General features: G+C 46.4%; 1 protein-coding gene across 3 annotated transcripts in view; it reads right to left on the bottom strand.

Moving 5' to 3' along the window:
- MED27 (mediator complex subunit 27) overlaps positions 1 to 18,292 on the bottom strand; it is a 216,108-nt gene that overhangs the window by 116,941 nt on the left and 80,875 nt on the right. The window lies entirely within an intron of this gene.

Here is an 18,292-nt window from a genome sequence, read left to right as displayed (position 1 = left end):
TGAATGAACGCTGCAGAAAAGAGCCTGAGAGAACGATTCCTGTTAAGTGTGATACTTTCCCTGGACACTGGTTTCCAAGGAGGTTAAGGCCCTTCCTTGGATTGACTGGTACATCTTTTGCTAGTTTCAACTTCCTGTTTGTTTCTTTCATTAAGTGTCATCAGTAGAGGCCTGGTGGAGGACCAGAAATTTGGGCAGTTTTTGAAACAGGGAATAAGCAAAGGCACAGAGATGAGACTGAGCAGAGAGAAGTGTGAACAAGCACCCCATCGGTCACACAGGACGCACATGTCCCGAACTCGCCCAGCAGAGGAAGGCACTCTGAGAGCGGGGCAGGTGGGGGGGCGGGGCGTGGCCAGGCAGGGGCCAGGGTGCTTCTCCTTCTCTCTCAACAGGTCCTGTCTCCCAGAAAGCACTACCCCCACCCCGCAAATCACACCTGCCGGTGCACTAGACCAAGATGCTTTCCTGATGACATCAAGTCAGCCTTTTAGGTATTTCAAAGGCATTCTTATTTTCTTGCAAATGTACTCCATTTTCTCTCTCCTCTTGCTTTCTGTTTACATTATCCCAACTGTCAGGAGGACAGTATTTCGACACAGTAACAAGCAATTAAAATTGTTCTGGGCAGTCATGAAGAATTATGCATGACACTGGTCCTCTTCCTACCGGCAGAAGTATCAGAAGTGGTGGTGGTTTAGCTGCTAAGTCCTGCCCGACTTTTTGTGACCTCAAGGACAGCTACAGCCCATGGGATTTCCCAGCCAAGAATACTGGAGTAGGTTGTCATTTTCTCCTCCAGGGGATATTCCTGGCCCAGGGATTGAACCAGGGTCTCCTGCATTGCAGGAGGATTCTTTACCGACTGAGCCATCTGGATTCTGCTGAGGCAACAGAGAAAGCAGTCAGCTAGGATTCAGGACTGGTGGGGGGTGGGAGGGGGGTGAGGTGGTGGAATTAGCTCTGGCTCCACTCTCATCCTATGTAAATGACAGAGGTCCCAGTTACACCATGAGAGTACATGCTGATGTCCTGGGCAGCGAAAAGTATTGGAAAATGTCAGAGTCTGTATCTCTTAATACATGGACTGAATCAGCTGACTTTTAGATTTACATTTTTTAAAAAATGAGCCAGGAAAATTATTTCTATAAACACAAACAGTCGTAAAGTAAAACAAAATCATGGTATTAAAGGGGGAAAAAATGAGCTCTTTTTCCTTTTTAAAAAATTCTCTAGCATAATGATTACTCAGATTTTTTAATTTAAAAAAAATGACAGCTGGATATGCTTGTTTACACAGGAATAGTCATTAATGGATCAACTGAGATTTGTCCATTAAAGACGCTATTAACTTTGCATTCTAGCTCTGAACAAGGATATTCAGAAGTGAGGGGTGATGGGAACGGTGCTGGGTTTCCTCATGTTCATTATCTCATTCAAACTTCACAACAAACTTTAAAACAATTGTGAACGGCATCATCCCTATTTTGATAAATGATAACAAATGTTATCATCCCTATTTTGGGGGTGAAGAAACCAAGGCTACAGTAATTATATAAGTAGCTGGTGAACATCAGAAAAAAAGGATTTATAACACTTTGAAAACATTCTGTTTATTCAGACTTCACTAAGATTGAGCTTCCTCTTAACAAAATCATGAAGCAAGGAAACTCGTGTGGTTCTAATATTTCACCTGGGAACTTCCCTCTCAGGACAAGAACAAGGAGCGCAGAATTTTTTCCCTTGACCTTTCACCCCATAAAAATGTGTCTTCAGAGGTCTCAGCAGTGGGTCCTATGGCTGCTAGCCACAATCTATTATTACTCCTTTGTAGGTAATGTGGTTAAACATACAGAACACAAACTCACCATCCTAACCATTTCCAAGTATACAGTTTGGTGGCATTGAGTACATGCATAAGGTTGTGCAGCCAGCTATATAATTTTTACCTTTTCATTATGGAAATGTTTGAATACATCCAAAAGTAGAGAGAACCATGTAATAAACTCAGCCAGCTCTAGCAATTAACCATCCTATTTTACTTATCCACCTTCCACAAAACCATACTTTAAAAAAAAACTAAAACAGAGTAACACAAACTCATTATCACTCCACCTATAAGCTACTGTGGTGTGACAGAGTTGTATTTTAACACCCACCACTAGGAACCAACATATTCATCTTTAAAGTAATTGAACCAGGAGCTCTCTAATCAAAATACTGTTATGGACCACCCGCTAGTTAAAACCCACCTTTACCAGCACCCAATCAGGCCCCGGTCTGCCCACAAACCAGGCAGTCCACCATCTCTCCTGTTCCGAGAATCAGCTCTATCGCCAATGTCCCTGAGGCGGTCCTTCTCCAACCTACCACCTCATGTTTCCTCCTGACACCACCTCTGTAAGTACCTGAATGGGTGGGCTCCTTCCCATGGAGCACTGCAGCCCGTGGATACACTGTAACAGGCACCTATGGCACATCTCCAACAATGCAGGGATGCTCCGAGGAGTCGAGGCCTGCTCATAAGACTACCATTTCCATGAGGCCAGGGATCTTGTCTGATTAGGCATCCCAGAACCCCTGCGCCTAGAACAGTATCAGATCCCACCAATGTTTACCAAACATCCCATACATTTTCCAAACATGGGGGGTGTCTCCGATACAAACAAAATATCCAGACCCTCCAGTCTAGTCCTTTTGGATCCATGCCTTGCTCAAACAGCCCACCTGGTCATTGGTTTAAGCATGACCTCTGAAAGGGTGTGGTCTCCTGGGCCACCCTGAACCCCATGTGCTGCAGTCTGAAGGCCAGTCCTGCCTAAGTCTCAGGTTCTGACTACAGGGAGGATTTCCATTAGAGGAGGGGACCTGGCCAAATCTCACCTCCCAGAGGACTACAGCTCACAGTAATCTCATGAAGGACTGTCTGTACAAATTATCTGGGACAGAGAGTATCATGATATTCTCTGTTCTGCCTCTGAACATAACTTCGTCCTTCAATCCAATTGCAAGCTCCTCATAGTCAAGGGCACGTGACACTGCGCACTAATCAGACACAGGGTGGAAAGCCCAGAAACAGGCATGGCCAGTTAATGACTCCAAGGCACTGGCGTTACAGGGGAGCAATAGGGAATGTGGTGCTGTGCTGAAGAGTAGAGCAACACGAGCGTTGTCTTTCAAGTCATAACCCAGAGGCACTAAAAGAAGAGCCTGTTTCCCTTCCAAGACAACTTGGGGCAGTTTTTCACCTACCCAAATATCTTTATGGCAGACATACAAAACAACAGATGCTTGCTATACAGAAGTATAGTTGCATTTCAAAAAATGCAGGTGCCATCAAGGACCTAACTCTGCACCTGTGGAAAGAGAGCTGCGATACCACCAGACACCACCGCTCAGAACTTCCGTCGTAAAGCAGAGCTATTAATTCCACATTCTCTAACGAGCCAGGAATCCCTCACAAAACAGACAGAACAACCTAATTTTATTAGTTGCTGCAGAAATCCAAAACAATCTAACTCCCTACTGGAAGCAAGACAAATACCTTTGACTTATCCCTGCCCACAGCCCACAAAGATGTGAATCAAACTCAGTAAGGGTAATGGGCAAATCTCCACTGAGCTCTGTACACGGTCTGTCCTCTTACAAAGCCAAGTGCTAGTGACTTAACTTCCTCTTCTACCGCAACACACTTAAATATTCCGTTCAGTTCAGTCACTCAGTCGTGTCTGACTCTCTGCGACCCCATGGACTGTAGCACACCAGGCTTCTCTGTCCATCACCAACTCCCAAAGCTGGCTTAAACTCATGTCCATCTCATCCTCTGTCGTCCCCTTCTCCTCCTGCCTTCAATCTTGCCCAGCATCAGTCTTTTCCGATGAGTCAGCTCTTTGCATCAGGTGGCCAAAGTATTGGAGTTTCAGCTTCAGCATCAGTCCTTCCAATGAATATTCAGGACTGATTTCCTTTAGGAGTGACTGGTTTGATCTCCTAACAGTCCAAGAGACTCTCAAGAGTCCTCTCCAACACCACAGTTCAAGAGCATCAATACATGACTGCTGGAAAAACCATAGCTTTGACTAGACGGGAACTGTACTGGCATGTCTCTGCTTTTTAATATGCTGTCTAGGATGGTCATATCTTTTCTTCCAAGGAGCAAGTGTCTTTCCATTTCATGGCTGAAATGAAATCACTTCTAATTTTCTTGAAGAGATCTCTAGTCTTTTCCATTCTATTGTTTTCCTCTATTTCTTTGCATTGATCACTGAAGAAGGCTTTCTTATCTCTCCTTGCTATTCTTTGGAACACTGCATTCAAATGGGTATATCTTTCCTTTTCTCCTTTGCTTTTCGCTTCTCTTCTTTTCTCAGTTATTTGTAAGGCCTCATCAGACAGCCATTTTGCCTTTTTGCATTTCTTTTTCTTGGGGATGGTCTTGATCCCTGCCTCCCGTACAATGTCATGAACCTCCGTCCATAGTCCTTCAGGCACTCTATCAGATCTAATCCCTTGAATCTATTTCTCACTTCCACTGTATAACAGTAAGGGATCTGATTTAGGTCATACCTGAATGGTCTAGTGGTTTTCCCTACTTTCTTCAATTTCAGTCTGAATTTGGCAATAAGGAGTTCATGATCTGAGCCACAGTCAGCTCCCAGTCTTGTTTTTGCAGGCTGTATAGAGCTCTTCCATCTTCGGCTGCAAAGAATATAATCAGTCTGATTTTGGTATTGGCCATCTGGTGATGTCTATGTGTAGAGTCTTCTGTTGTGTTGTTGGAAGAGGGTGTTTGCTATGACACTTAAATATAAGTCAATCATTTTCAAAATAAAACACACAACATAAACTACATAAAACAGAATTTAATTTTTCTCTGTAGGCTCAGAATGGAACTCACTTTCCAGTGTCTTGGATTAATTTAAATCAGGACATTTACAAAACAAGGCTGTTAAGAGATTTTGGTAAGTTCCTCTGGTGACCTCTCTTACGACATTTTCTTATTCTTCGTTGCCCAATTCCTGTGACATTGTCTGGAAAAAAACCAGTGTCCCTGCATGTATGCTGAGTGTGTATGCATGTGTCTGCACGCAACAGAAAACATACAAGCCAACAAAGAGACATAATTTCGTAGAGTTTAAAGTGATGAGAAAACCCGGACAGGAAGACCTGTTTCCATTTCCATGACCAGTAATAGCGATGATAGACTCTTTTGCTTCGGGAATCTTTACCTCATGGGATGCGGACATGCAAAATGGCTGCTTGCAAACAGGGATAAAAATCTACAAAATTCTAGCGCATTAATACTGTCTCTCTTCTACTGCTGTCTCTTAAAAGAAAGGCATGTATTCCTACAGAGAATAACTCTTCAGAGCCTACCTCCTCCATGAAGCCTTCTTCACTGCCCCTCCCTACAACTCTTGCCCCATAATATTCATTTTGTACGTACTACTAGCATCTAAGTCACAACACTTACCGCAATAAATAGGCAACAAGCATTTACAGAGCGATACTGTCCTGTTGGCCCATTAATATTATCTCCATTAACCAATGAGAAAACTAACGGTGAAAGAGGTTAATTCAGAAGCCCAGAGGCACACAGGTAGTTAATGGGAGACCCAGGCTTGCTCAAACCCAAGCAGATGGACTCCGGAGGCTACTTTTTTCAGCCTGTGCTTCGTAGTTTATGCTTCACATGCACTATGTTCTAAATCCCCTTGGCTATAAACATCTAAGAACAAGGGTTCTCTATGTTCCCAGAGTCTACCACCATGCCTTATATAAGTCTGCTGATTAATAAATAGCACAGCAGTTTAACATCATTTGGTATTCATTAAAAAACAAACCAGTCAAGCTTTCCCCTTGCAAACCCTTATTTACCACGTTGAAATGTTATACAGGAATGCCTCGTTTTATTGCGCTTTGCTTCACTGAGCTCTGCAGATACTGCATTTTCACAAATTGAAGGTTTGGGGTAACCCTGTGTTGTCAGATGATGGTTAGTATTTTTTAACAAGAAAGTTAGGCTTTTTTTTTTAAATTTTTTTGGCTGTGCCATGAAGTCTGCAGGATCTTAGATCCTCAGCCAGGAATCAAACCCAGGCTCCAGTACTGAAAGCACCAAGTCCTAACCACTAAACAACCAGGAAATTTTCAATAAAATATTTTTAAGGCTTAAAGCTCAACATTCAGAAAACGAAGATCATGGCATCTGGTCCTATCACTTCATGGCAAATAGATGGAGAAACAGTGTCAGACTTTATATTTTTGGGCTCCAAAATCACTGCAGATGGTGACTGCAGCCATGAAATTAAAAGACGTTTACTCCTTGGAAGGAAAGTTATGACCAACCTAGATAGCATATTCAAAAGCAGAGACATTACTTTGCCGACTAAGGTCTGTCTAGTCAAAGCTATGGTTTTTCCAGTAGTCATGTATGGATGTGAGAGTTGGACTGTGAAGAAGGCTGAGCACTGAAGAATTGATGCTTTTGAACTGTGGTGTTGGAGAAGTCTTCAGAGTCCCTTGGACTGCAAGGAGATCCAACCAGTCCATTCTAAAGGAGATCAGTCCTGGGTGTTCTTTGGAAGGACTAATGTTAAAGCTGAAACTCCAATACTTTGGCCGCCTCATGTGAAGAGTTGACTCATTGGAAAAGACCCTGATGCTGGGAGGGAATGGGGGCAGGAGGAGAAGGGGACGACAGAGGATGAGATGGCTGGATGGCATCACTGACTTGATGGTCGGGAGTTAGTGATGGACAGGGAGGCCTGGCGTGCTGCAATTCATGGGGTTGCAAAGTCGGACACAACTGAGCGACTGAACTGAACTGAACTGAAATCCCAGTTGTTTTAGAAACTTTAGGAGATGACATTATTACCTGAAGAATAACTAGGTTTTGTCTACACTTCCCAATTGGTTAAACTCAAACTTTTGCCTTAATGGCAAAAGGGAGGCCTGGCGTGCTGCGATCCATGGGGTTGCAAAGGGTCGGACACGAATGAGCGACTGAACTGAACTGAACTGAAATAAGGTATGTACATTGTTTTTTTGAGACATAATGTTATTCCACACTTAACAGACTACACTATGTGTAAATGTAACTTTTATATGCACTGGGAAACCAAAAAACACATGTGGCTTACTTTATTGTGATACTCGCTTTATTGGGGTTGTCTGGAACCAAACCTCCGACTCTCCAAGGTATGCTCGTGCAAAGAAGATTCTGGGTCCTGGACATACAGCAACAGTCTCATGGCTAAGGAAGATTATGGCAGACAGGGGCAACACCTCTCAGCTGCCCTTTGGGAAGGCCTGGCTTCTGGGCTGTGGGCAGTGCAGTCAGCCTCCAGTAGTCCACTCACCACTGGGTCAGTGTCAGCTATAGAGAGCCACTGTTCTGCGTTAACACCAGTTCCCAGAGACCTACAGCTTCATCGTTCTCTCCCTGTTAAAAACGGAGGCTCGTGAGGGCCCAGAAGTAGATGGAGCCAGAGCTCAGGCCCCGTTTATAGTGGGTTTGTCCACGGCGTCTACAGACCAGCTGGAAGCTCGCAGTTGAGATGAACATACTTTGCAGTTGACACAACCACGGCTTTAGGTCCTTGGTCTGTGGGTAAGACGTATCAGAGTGGAGAAGGCCAAGTACAAGGTTGATACCACCCTGCCCTGCCCCTCCCCTATCTCCCAGCCAAGACAGGAAATAAAAAATTTAACACTGCATCCCAGGGCAATAGCAGAAACTGGATGCAGGGGCAGTGGTTCCCATCCTACCCGGGCGGGTTTAATTCGCCAGCCTGAATTCTGCAGAAACCAGATGGATACTGGAGGAAGACTGAGGACTACTGAGAGGTCAACCAGGAAGGCAGCCCTGACCACAGCCACTGTGTCAGATGTGGCTTCTTCCCTGCTGCTGCTGCTGCTAAGTTGCTTCAGTCGTGTCTGACTCTGTGCGACCCCATAGACGGCAGCCCACCAGGCTTCCCCGTCCCTGGGATTCTGCAGGCAGGAACACTGGAGTGGGTTGCCATTTCCTTCTCCAAGGCATGAATGTGAAAAGTGAAAGTGAAGTTGCTCAGTTGTGTCCCAACTCTTCTCAACCCCATGGACTGCAGCCTACCAGGCTCCTTTGTCCATGGGGTTTTCTAGGCAAGAGTACTGGAGTGGGGTGCCACCGCCTTCTCCATAGCATCTTTCCTAGGACATAGTAACACGATGTCTGATTATACAAAGTCATTGATTTAGTGAATGCATTTTTAAATTTCAATCAATCAAAAAAAGATCAGAAACAGTCCATATTCCACAAAACAGTGTACATTCACAGCTCTGCCTGAGGGCAGACTTCTGCCCTCTGTCATAACACAGTAGGAAGAGATATGTGGATGTCTGGACTTTTCTCTGATCATTACAGGGATCCATGACATAACGACACACTGCTGAGCAATTCAGATGAACACAAGGCGGCCAAGTGGCTGGAGGCCTTGGTGAAACACGTGCTTTCTTCCCCACCCATGCAAACGTTTCAGGGGTCCAGAGGCCAGGTGTGCAGCAAGACGCCCTACTGTAGAGACAGCCCTCTGCAGGCTTCCCGCACCCCACACATCTACCGGTATGCCGAGAACATGGGGCCCAGAGCACTCTCGGTCTGGGGCATCTCTCAAAGTCCTGTTTGCCATGAGCAGCCTCAAGGGATAAGATAACATCTCCTTGCAAATAAAGAGCAAGCAGCTGATAGGCTGCCCTAAGGCAGCGAGTTCCCAGACTCAGTGTCCCTTCCTGTGACGTAACCCACTGTGAATGCAGGCATCCATCTAGGGACACCGACATCACCCCTCATGGGGTTCAGGGGGCCCAACAAGACCCTGCCGACAGTCTGACTACTCCTTTTGCTGGGACTTCTGTCAGCATCTATGTAACTGTGATAAGCTAACATTTTAGCTTGAAAAGGGGTCGGGGGAGAGGCCAGTAAAAAGTCTCAGACTTTTCCCAGCTCTTGACACCTATATAAAGTAAAACACAAGTGACTGCATTTTGTATCTCTTATCACAGGGAAAGAAGCACCATGTCTGGTGCGGCTCACTGGGTGCTGTCAGACGCATCCAGTCCTCGGGTTGATCAGGCCCAGCCACCGCCTGCGCGGAGAGTGCAGCAGTACACCCTGGACGGAGCACGGGCAGAGCTGCAGGCCTCCGGCTCTAGGCACCAGTGTGGCTTCAACCTCCCTTCCGCAGCTTGTACTGGTCTGTACAGGGCACCCCACGGATCAGCTGGAGGAGGAAGAAGAAGCCCAAGCTTGCCTTTTGTGAGTGCAAGCCAGAAGTGCCCGGCAGCTATAGTATAGACTTGTTCAGGAGGGGCACAAAGCCAGCAGCGAGAGAGAGGCCTCCTGATTGGTAAGGCGCTGAGCAGCTGTAGCAAGGTGTCGACCATGTATGGAAAACCAGGGGCACAGGTTAGACGATCCACGGGCTTATGGGCAGTGACGAGCGATCCAGTCATTCAGTCAAGGGCCTAGAAGGAAAGACTGGAAGGTCAGCACAAGCAAGGCTGAGGTGCAGGGAGGTTCCTGGCGGTCCAGTGGCTAAGACTCCTCACTCCCAGTGCAGGGGGCCTGGGCTCCGCCCCTGGTCAGGGAACTAGTCTGCACATGCCACAGCTGCAGAGCCACCCGCTGCAACTGAGGCCTGGCACGCCTAGATAAGTATCTTTAGGGTGAAGACATGCACGAACACAAGGTGCTGGGCAGGAAGGGTGGGAGATCTTGTATCACCAAGCATGGAAGAGCACTCAGCACCTGAGGGGACAATGTGACCGGAGCAGTTATTGTCAGCTGACCCGCTGTCAGCATGGTGGACCCATGGAAGCAGTGGCCCGACAGCACGGACCTGCATGTAGGAAAGTTGCTATAGTAATAGCTACTGAGGCCAAAAACACCCAAACTCCAGCACCAGAGACCAGTGCTGAGCCGGACAGCGATGGTGGTGTGGCTGACAAGCACATGCGGCGACAGCCCCTCTTCAAGGAGGAGCGTGCTGCCCGGCTAGGGGAGTGCAGTCAGCGCTCAGTTCCCAGCTGCCAGCGCAGCCAGGGACAGTCCCGGCCTTCCTGGAGCCACCTGTGTCCGGCGGCTGCACCAGGGAGGATGAGAAGGCCGAGGCTTCTGGCTGATGCAGGACAGCTCTGAGAGGCTCTGAGAGGCAATGTGCGCTCCAGAGATCTCCTGGGTTGGACCGGGCTCTGTCAGGGCTCATCACAGTTTACCATCTTTTCCTGCCCAGTCCTGCTCTGTCCCCCTTCCTCAGACAGGTGTTGCTCCCTAATACATACACTGCACCCCAAACTCCACCTCAGCATCTGCTCCCCAAACACCTGATCGATGACAGAGGTGCATGCAGCTCAGATGTGTGGGCTCCGGTGTCCCAGAGCCCAGGTGGGAGACACTGGACAAGGTAAAGGTAAGGAGGGTGACAGTACCTCTCAGAGGAAAAAACTGCCAGAGTGAATGGGCACCTTGTGCACTGGCTTTCATTATGAACCAGCCTGATGCAACTTCTTCCCTCGCTGTAGATTCGGCTGTGGTTGGTGATCTCTTATCTCCTTTCTTTGAACCTTGAGTCTATAAATCTGAGCTCATTTGTAGAACAGAAATATCTGTTCGTACTGGCTGATAAAGTATTGCTTCTCTGCCAAAAAGCAGTGCTAACAGGGCATAGCTCCAGGGCCACAAGGAGCACTGATGCAGAAAGCTGGAATTCTCAGCACACAAATGCTGAAACTGTCCCCTTCTTCTTGCAAAGAACGAGAAGCAATGGGCTGCGTGGCCTTGAGGCACACACACGAGACTCAAAAAGCAATCCGCAAAGTAACCCATGTGGGAAATCTCAGGACAGCAAACAGGTGTGGCGATTCTATGACACCATCCAAAAACATTACCTAGAAAAGATGCTTTTTGTTTTTTCTCCTGGCCGTATCATGGGGTTGTGGGATCTTAGTTCCCCAAGCAGGGATCTAACATGGGTCCACGGCATGAAAGCTCAAGGCTTAAACACTGGTTGTTGCTATTCAGTCACTAAGTCCTGTCCGACTCTCTGCAGCCCCACGGGCTGCAGCACACCAGCTTCCCTGTCCTTCACTATCTCCGGGAGTTTGCTTCAATTCACGTTCCGTTGCCATCTAACCATCTCATCCTCTGCTGCCCCCTTCTCCTTCTGCTCTCAGTTCAGTTCAGTTGCTCAGTCGTGCCCAAGCACGGGGTAGCTCCTCTTGGCCGCTCCTGCGCCGTCGCAGCCTGGCACTCTCGGCCGCCGCCCCTGACCTCGGACATGGGGTAGCTCCTCTCGGCTGCTGCTCTGCTCTCAGTCTTTCCCAACATCATGGTCTTTTCCAATGAGTCAGCTCTTTGCATCAGGTGGCCAAAGTATGGGAGCTTCAGCATCAGCCCTTCCAATGAATAGTCAGGGTTGATTCCCTTTAGGATTGACTGGTTTGGTATTCATGCTGTCCAAGGGACTCTCAAGAGTCTTCTCCAGCACCACAATTCAGAAGCATCAATTCTTTGACGATCAGCCTTCACAGTCCGACTCTCTAGACCACCAGGGAAATTCCCAGTTTTTTCATATCTTGTTTTTGAGATTTCTCTCTCTCTTCCTCCTCCACTGCCACCACCCACCAAGTCAGGAGACAGCAGCAGAATACCAGCAGGAGCATCAGAGGAGCAGAACAATCAACATGGTCCAGTCCTGGCTCTGCTGCTAAGAACCCTGTGACCTGTTCAGGAGAAATACCTCCCTACCTGCACCCTTGGCTTTCTTCACAGTGAAATGATCTGGGGGAAGCAGCTGCCTCCTGGCTCTTCTGAGTCTGGGCTTTCATGACACTCTAGACACATCTCTCAACAACATCAGAGCCTCCTTAATGGGGAGGACAACGCCACATACTGTCTAAATGTCTGCTGGATGAACTGTATTGAATTAATTGGTCTTAGGAGACCGTTAAATATTTAAGTGCCCTTTGTTTAAAAAAGTGCAACAACAACAAAAAATCTTTTAAAAGAGCGGGGAAGTTAACTTGTAACTTATAACCCACCCTGGCCCCACACCTGATCTGTGAAGTTGGGTTCTGTGCATGACACATTTGGAGGAGGGAGTCCATTTTAACTGACAATAGAAGATGAGAGTTCAGGCCAAGAGAAGGAAAAGGGATTTGGTGCCTTTTATTTACTTAATTTCAATTATTTTATTTTATTTTTCCCAAGAGCTCAAGTCAACAACAACAACAAAAATTTAAATCTATTTTGTTATGTGTCAGATAGGAAATGAACGCCTTTCTGGAGCTACTGTGTGCGGGATTTACACTGGCTTAACAATATGATAAAAACGAAATGAAATTTTATTTAAGACTGCGAGAGACTTCTGAGGATCTTCTCTTTGGGTCACTGAGATGTAACGGTAGGAGCAGATGAGTGGGAGGAACGGACCCCAGGAAACACGAGTGGGGCTGCAACGGGTGGAGCCAGGACGGGAGAGGGGACAGGATATTAAATCTACAGCTAAAACCCCCTAGCTTTCTTCTCTGGAGACATTCAAGTCCCAGCAAACCTAACTCCAGGGGTCGGTGGGGGAAGGCTGGGGCCATCAAACAAAAACAAAGTTCTTAGAGCCAAGAATTAACATTTATTTGAAAGATCTACCTGTGAATGTCTGTGCCTGAGCCCCAAATACAGCAGGGTAGGGGAGATGGAGGGGGCGTGAGGACACTCAGCTCAACAATGCATAACGGGGTGGATCTGCGGTCAGAGCACACCAGGGGACCACGCAGGGTGGTCTGTCCTACTGAGTGTCCACCAACACTTGGAGACTAGGGTCTTCCGCAAGCTTGATCTTAAGCCTGGCAAGGTCCACTGCCAGGGTTATTAAATAGTGGGGGGGGGGGGGACAAAACAACCCACAAGGTTTCTAGGGACAAGGATGATAGAGAGAAGGGAGAACCACCACCTCAGAGCCAGAGAAAGCAGCGCTGGGCCTCAGGCCCACCATCACAGCAGTGTGCGGAGCCCCATATCGCGAGGCCCCAAGTGACAGCATCCCCAGGACACAGTGACACAGGCAGCTGCTCCAGGCCCCTGCGAGTCTCCCGGAGCTGAAGGGACCGGCCTCTCTTCACTACTTCAGGAAGTGGGCTTTGGGGGAGGAGCAGGGTAGAAGAGTGAGAGGGGGAACGGGGTGGTCCGATCCAGCAGTTTCTACTTCTAGAGTCTTGCCTCTACCCCTTCCTCTTAGGAGGTAACGGGCAGTGGACCTGTCTTCTGTGTGCGAGTCCAGTCACTTCAGTTGCGTCCGAGTCTTTGACTCTGCAACCCCACGAACCCTACAGGCTCCTCTGTCCATGGCATTCTCCAGGCAAGAATACTAGAGTGGGTAGCCACTACTTTCTCCAGGGGATCTTCCCAACCCAGGGATCAAACCTGCACCTCCTATGATGCAGGCAGATTCTTTATCCACTGAGCCACCTGGGAAGCGCAGTGGGCCTGTCTTAGGCTGTTTTAATACAAGCCACCAACATTATATTTAAGTCTGTTTATAGGGAATTTCAGCTTTTCTGAGTCCATATCATCCAGAGAGTGTTCCTGGTTCCCTGGAGTTGATTTCATGTCCTTTTGAGTTCTAACAGCCTCTGCACTTGTCTCCTCATGACACTCTAAGTTCTTTAAAGAAAGGTTTATTCATCACTGGATATCCGGCATCTGGCATTATGGACGTCAGATTTTATTTTTAAAATTAACAAAAAGCAGAGCAGACTATAAATAAATACCAATTAAAGATAAAGGACAGCAAGAGTCTAGACCGCAGTGGTTCAGAGACCAGTACCCCTACCAGAAAAGTCAGCACAAACTGAATTAAATCCCTATTCTTCAGCCCCAATCAACTCCAGACCCACAGCCCTAACACAAGCACAGGACAGAAGACGGACAAGGTGAAGAGACACCATGAAACGCTCAAATGAAACCTGCAGTGTTTGAGCCCCAAGGTCCCTGACTACTATTTCCTCTCAATTCCCCAGAGCAACTGGTAGCATCATGAGCACACGGTAGGTACCTGACAGATACACGCCAACCAAGCAATATACAATAACATCTATGACAGGCTCTATATTAAGGCATCTTCAAAGCCATCAAAGGAAACTTTCATTTCTCAAATTTTTGTACTTTACCAAAGAAGATACACAGATGGTGAATAAGCACAAGAAAGATGCTCAACATCGGTAGTCATTAAAGAAATTTGCATGTTAAAACCACAATGAGATACCACTGCACACCTATTAGAATGTTTAACATTAAAAAGACTGATTCTACCAAGTGGTGGTGAGGACAGGGAGCAGCTGGAACTCTCATGCCCTGCTGGCAGGAAGGTAAAATGCTACAGTCACTTTGGGAAACTGTTGGGCAATTTCTTAAAAAATTTAACATACACCTACCATATCATCTAGATTTTGTACTCTGTAAGTGTTTCCGTTCAGTTCAGCTGCTCAGTCGTGTCCGACTCTTTGCGACCCCATGAATCGCAGCACACCAGGCCTCCCTGTCCATCACCATCCCCCAGAGTTCACCCAAACTCACGTCCATAGTATCAGTGACGCCATCCAGCCATCTCATCCTCGGTCGTCCCCTTCTCCTCCTGCCCCCAATCCCTCCCAGCATCAGGGTCTTTTCCAGTGAGTCAACTCTTCGCATGAAGTGGCCAAAGTATTGGAGTTTCAGCATTAGCATCAGTCCTTCTAATGAACACCCAGGACTGATCTCCTTTAGAATGGACTGGCTGGATCTCCTTGCAGTCCAAGGGACTCTCAAGAGTCCTCTCCAACACCACAGTTCAAAAGCATCCATTCCTCGGCACTCAGCTTTCTTCACAGTCCAACTCTCACATCCATACATGACTACTGGAAAAACCATAGCCTTGACTAAACGGACCTTTGTTGGCAAAGTAATGTCTCTGCTTTTGAATATGCAAGACTACAAAGGGGTGTGAGGAAATGCAGGGGTGATGAATATGTTCATTATCTCGATTATGATAAGGTGATGGTTTCACAGGTGTCAAAAATTACATACTATATACACATGCAACTTACTGTATTTTTTGTACACCCCAATAAAGTTGTTCAAAAAAAGCTACAATGAACAGTAATATATATCAGACTAACAATAAACTAAATTGTATACTTCTAATTTATAGAAATACCTTTAGAAGTATACAGAATGACAATGAAACATGTAGATTACAATTTAATCTGAAGGACCAAACCACTGATATAACAATACATTTAAAGGAAAAAAGTAAAGTGTCAGCAGACTACCTTATTCTGTGGACCAAAGAGCCACAAAGCTCAATAAAGCTGGTCAGAGAAATCATGTATTGAGACATCGGATACATCTGGGAACTGACGAGCAATCAAGTCAGGATGCACCTTTTTCTGACTTTTAAATCGCAGCAGGTTCTTGTTGGTGGCCTTGAGCAAACAGGCTCTCCCCAATTCCTCCCCACAACAGTTCTTCCCCTCATTGTGCAGACGTTCTGACAAGATAGCTCTGTCCCTGGAGTGTCCCTTCACCCTGCTTGGCGCAAACAGGGATTCCCCTGGGAATTGTTTAAGAATGTGAGTGTCCGGGCCTCTCCCCACAGAGGGCTCCCTGTAAAATTCTAACGTGCATCTGGGGTGGGAATCACTGCTCCAAAGGCTCCCTCACTCCGAAGAAGAGCTGGCCTCCACACCTGGCCCCTCCACACATGGGTCCCTTTTCTTGGAAGCCTATTCCAGATCACTGCTACCCTGCTGTCAAAACGTCCGGAGTGAGGACTGACCTTGACAGCTCACCTATGGACCAGCAGGCCCTGAACTCAGAGCTGAATCCGGGTTGAAAAACTTTCCAAACGGAAAGACCATGACCAATTCCTTCACTCTAAGCACACTTAGGGAGATGATATACCTCAAGTCTCAGGAAGCTAGAAATAAGTCTAACCTGGGCTGAAAAAAGGTTTTTCAGGTTGTTTTTTGTGTTTTATTATTAAAAATAAATAAATAAACAAACCACCCCAGGTGTCTGCCATAAATGAGGACTATCAAAGTGACTGGTACCCCAGATCAAAATCCATCCTTCCCAGAAGACTCAAACTAAGAGGCAAAGCCGTTTCGTGTTTCCACATTACTGAGGTCACTGTGCCGGTCAGAGCTAACAGAGCAGTTTTCAGCAGAGATGAACAGAGACCATTATGATTCTAAACAGGGACTTTCTGGGTCAAAATCTATGGGTTACTAATAGCCTCGACGGCACAGGAAGAAGAGACACACGTCAAGAGACCGCTGAAATGACTATCCATTCCAAGAAAGAACAGAGGTGGGGAAAAAAAAGCTTTTCACTATAACCACTGTGGATTGGGAAAGGCATCCTGTGAAATATTAACAATCCTGAAGCTCTCTTTGTTATGCAAAAAGGGATTTAAAAAAAGACCCAACTTCTATTTCATGAGTGTACTATACAACCACCATTTCTTTTCTTCCTTTGCCTAGGACTGGCTGGAGTGATGTAATAACCACACTAGACAGCTGTCTTCCTGGATAAAATCACCTTGTAAAGGAGAAATGCAATTAGAGGATGCAATGAAATATAAGTTTAAACTGATCTCGCAGGCTGCCATATTCGACTTGGTGCTTAATGGCCAGGTTCTTTATTATAGTTTTCCACTTTGATTTCTCTTTGATTCAGTATCTATGGAAGACATGGAGTCTTAAATTTTAGACTGTGTCACAAAGGGCCTGAGATAAATATAGGACAGATCAGCTGAGAGTGAGGCTAGGGCCAGAACCTGACAGCAAAGGGCTGAGGTGCCCTGGAGGGCGGTGCGGGGCAGGGCAGGGCTGGCTGCATAGGGCGACAGTGTCCTTTGCCAGCACCTTCCCTGTGTGTCCTCCCTCCACCGCCTCTGGCAGATGACACCCACTCCCAAGACTTCTCCTACCGTCCCCACACTGAAACTCCACTTCTTCAACAATAATCCAAGCTCCCAAGCTTTATATTTAAATTAAAAAAAAAAAACCTGAAAAAATTTAAAATATACACAAAAGTAGACAAAACAGTATATTATAATGAGCCCATTGACAGTATTAAGGTATCATGACTCAGTGTCTACGATTCAGTTCAGTTCAGTTGCTCACATGTGTGTGACTCTTTGTGACCCCAGGGACTGCAGCACCCCAGGCCTCCCTGTCCATCACCAACTCCTGGAACTTGCTCAAACTCATGTCCATTGAGTTGGTGATGCCATCCAACCAGCTCATCCTCTGTCATTCCCTTCTCCTCCTGCTCTCAATCTTTCCCAGCATCAGGGTCTTTTCAAATGAGTCAGCTTTTCACATCAGGTGGCCAAAGTATTGGAGTTTCAACTTCAACATCAGTCCTTCCAATGAATATTCAGGACTGATTTCCTTTAGGATGGACCGGTTGGATCTCCTTGCAGTCCAAGGGACTCTCAAGAGTCCTCTCCAACACCACAGTTCAAAAGCATCAATTATTCTGCACTCAGCTTTCTTTATAGTCCAACTCTCACATCCATACATGACTACTGGGAAAACCATAGCTTTGACTAGATGGACCCTTTGTCAAAAAGTAATGTCTGTGCTTTTGAATATGCTGTCTAGGTTGGTCACAGCTTTTCTTTCAAGGAGCAAGCATCTTTTAATTTCATGGCTGCAGTCACCATCTGCAGTGATTTTGCAGCCCAAAAAAGTTAAAGCCTGCCACTGTTTCTATTGGTCCTCCATCTATTTGCCATGAAGTGCTGTGACCGGATGCCAGGATCTTAGTTTTTGGAATGTTGAGTTTTAAGCCAACTTTTTCACTCTCCTCTTTAGTTCTTCTTTACTTTCTACCATAAGGGTGGTGTCATCTGCATATCCGAAGTTATTGATATTTCTCCCAGCAATCTTCATTCCAGCTTGTGCTTCATCCAGTCCAGCAATTAGCATGATAAGTTAAATAAGCTAAATAAGCAGGGTGACAATATACAGCCTTGATATACTCTTTTCCCGATTTGGAACCAGTCCATTGTTCCATGTCTGGTTCTAACTGTTGCTTCTTGACCTGCATACAGATTTCTCAGGAGGCAGGTCAGGTTGTCTGCTATTCCCACCTCTCTAAGGATTTTCCACAGGTTGATGTGATCCACACGGTCAAAGGCTCTGTAGTCAATAAAGCAAAAGTAGATGCTTTTCTGGAACTCTCTTGCTTTTTCAATGACCCAGCGGA

This window comes from Ovis aries, chromosome 3, assembly GCF_016772045.2.
Source record: "Ovis aries strain OAR_USU_Benz2616 breed Rambouillet chromosome 3, ARS-UI_Ramb_v3.0, whole genome shotgun sequence".
In the NCBI taxonomy this organism is placed as follows: Eukaryota; Metazoa; Chordata; class Mammalia; order Artiodactyla; family Bovidae; genus Ovis; species Ovis aries.
This window is presented reverse-complemented; position numbering and strand designations above follow the sequence as displayed.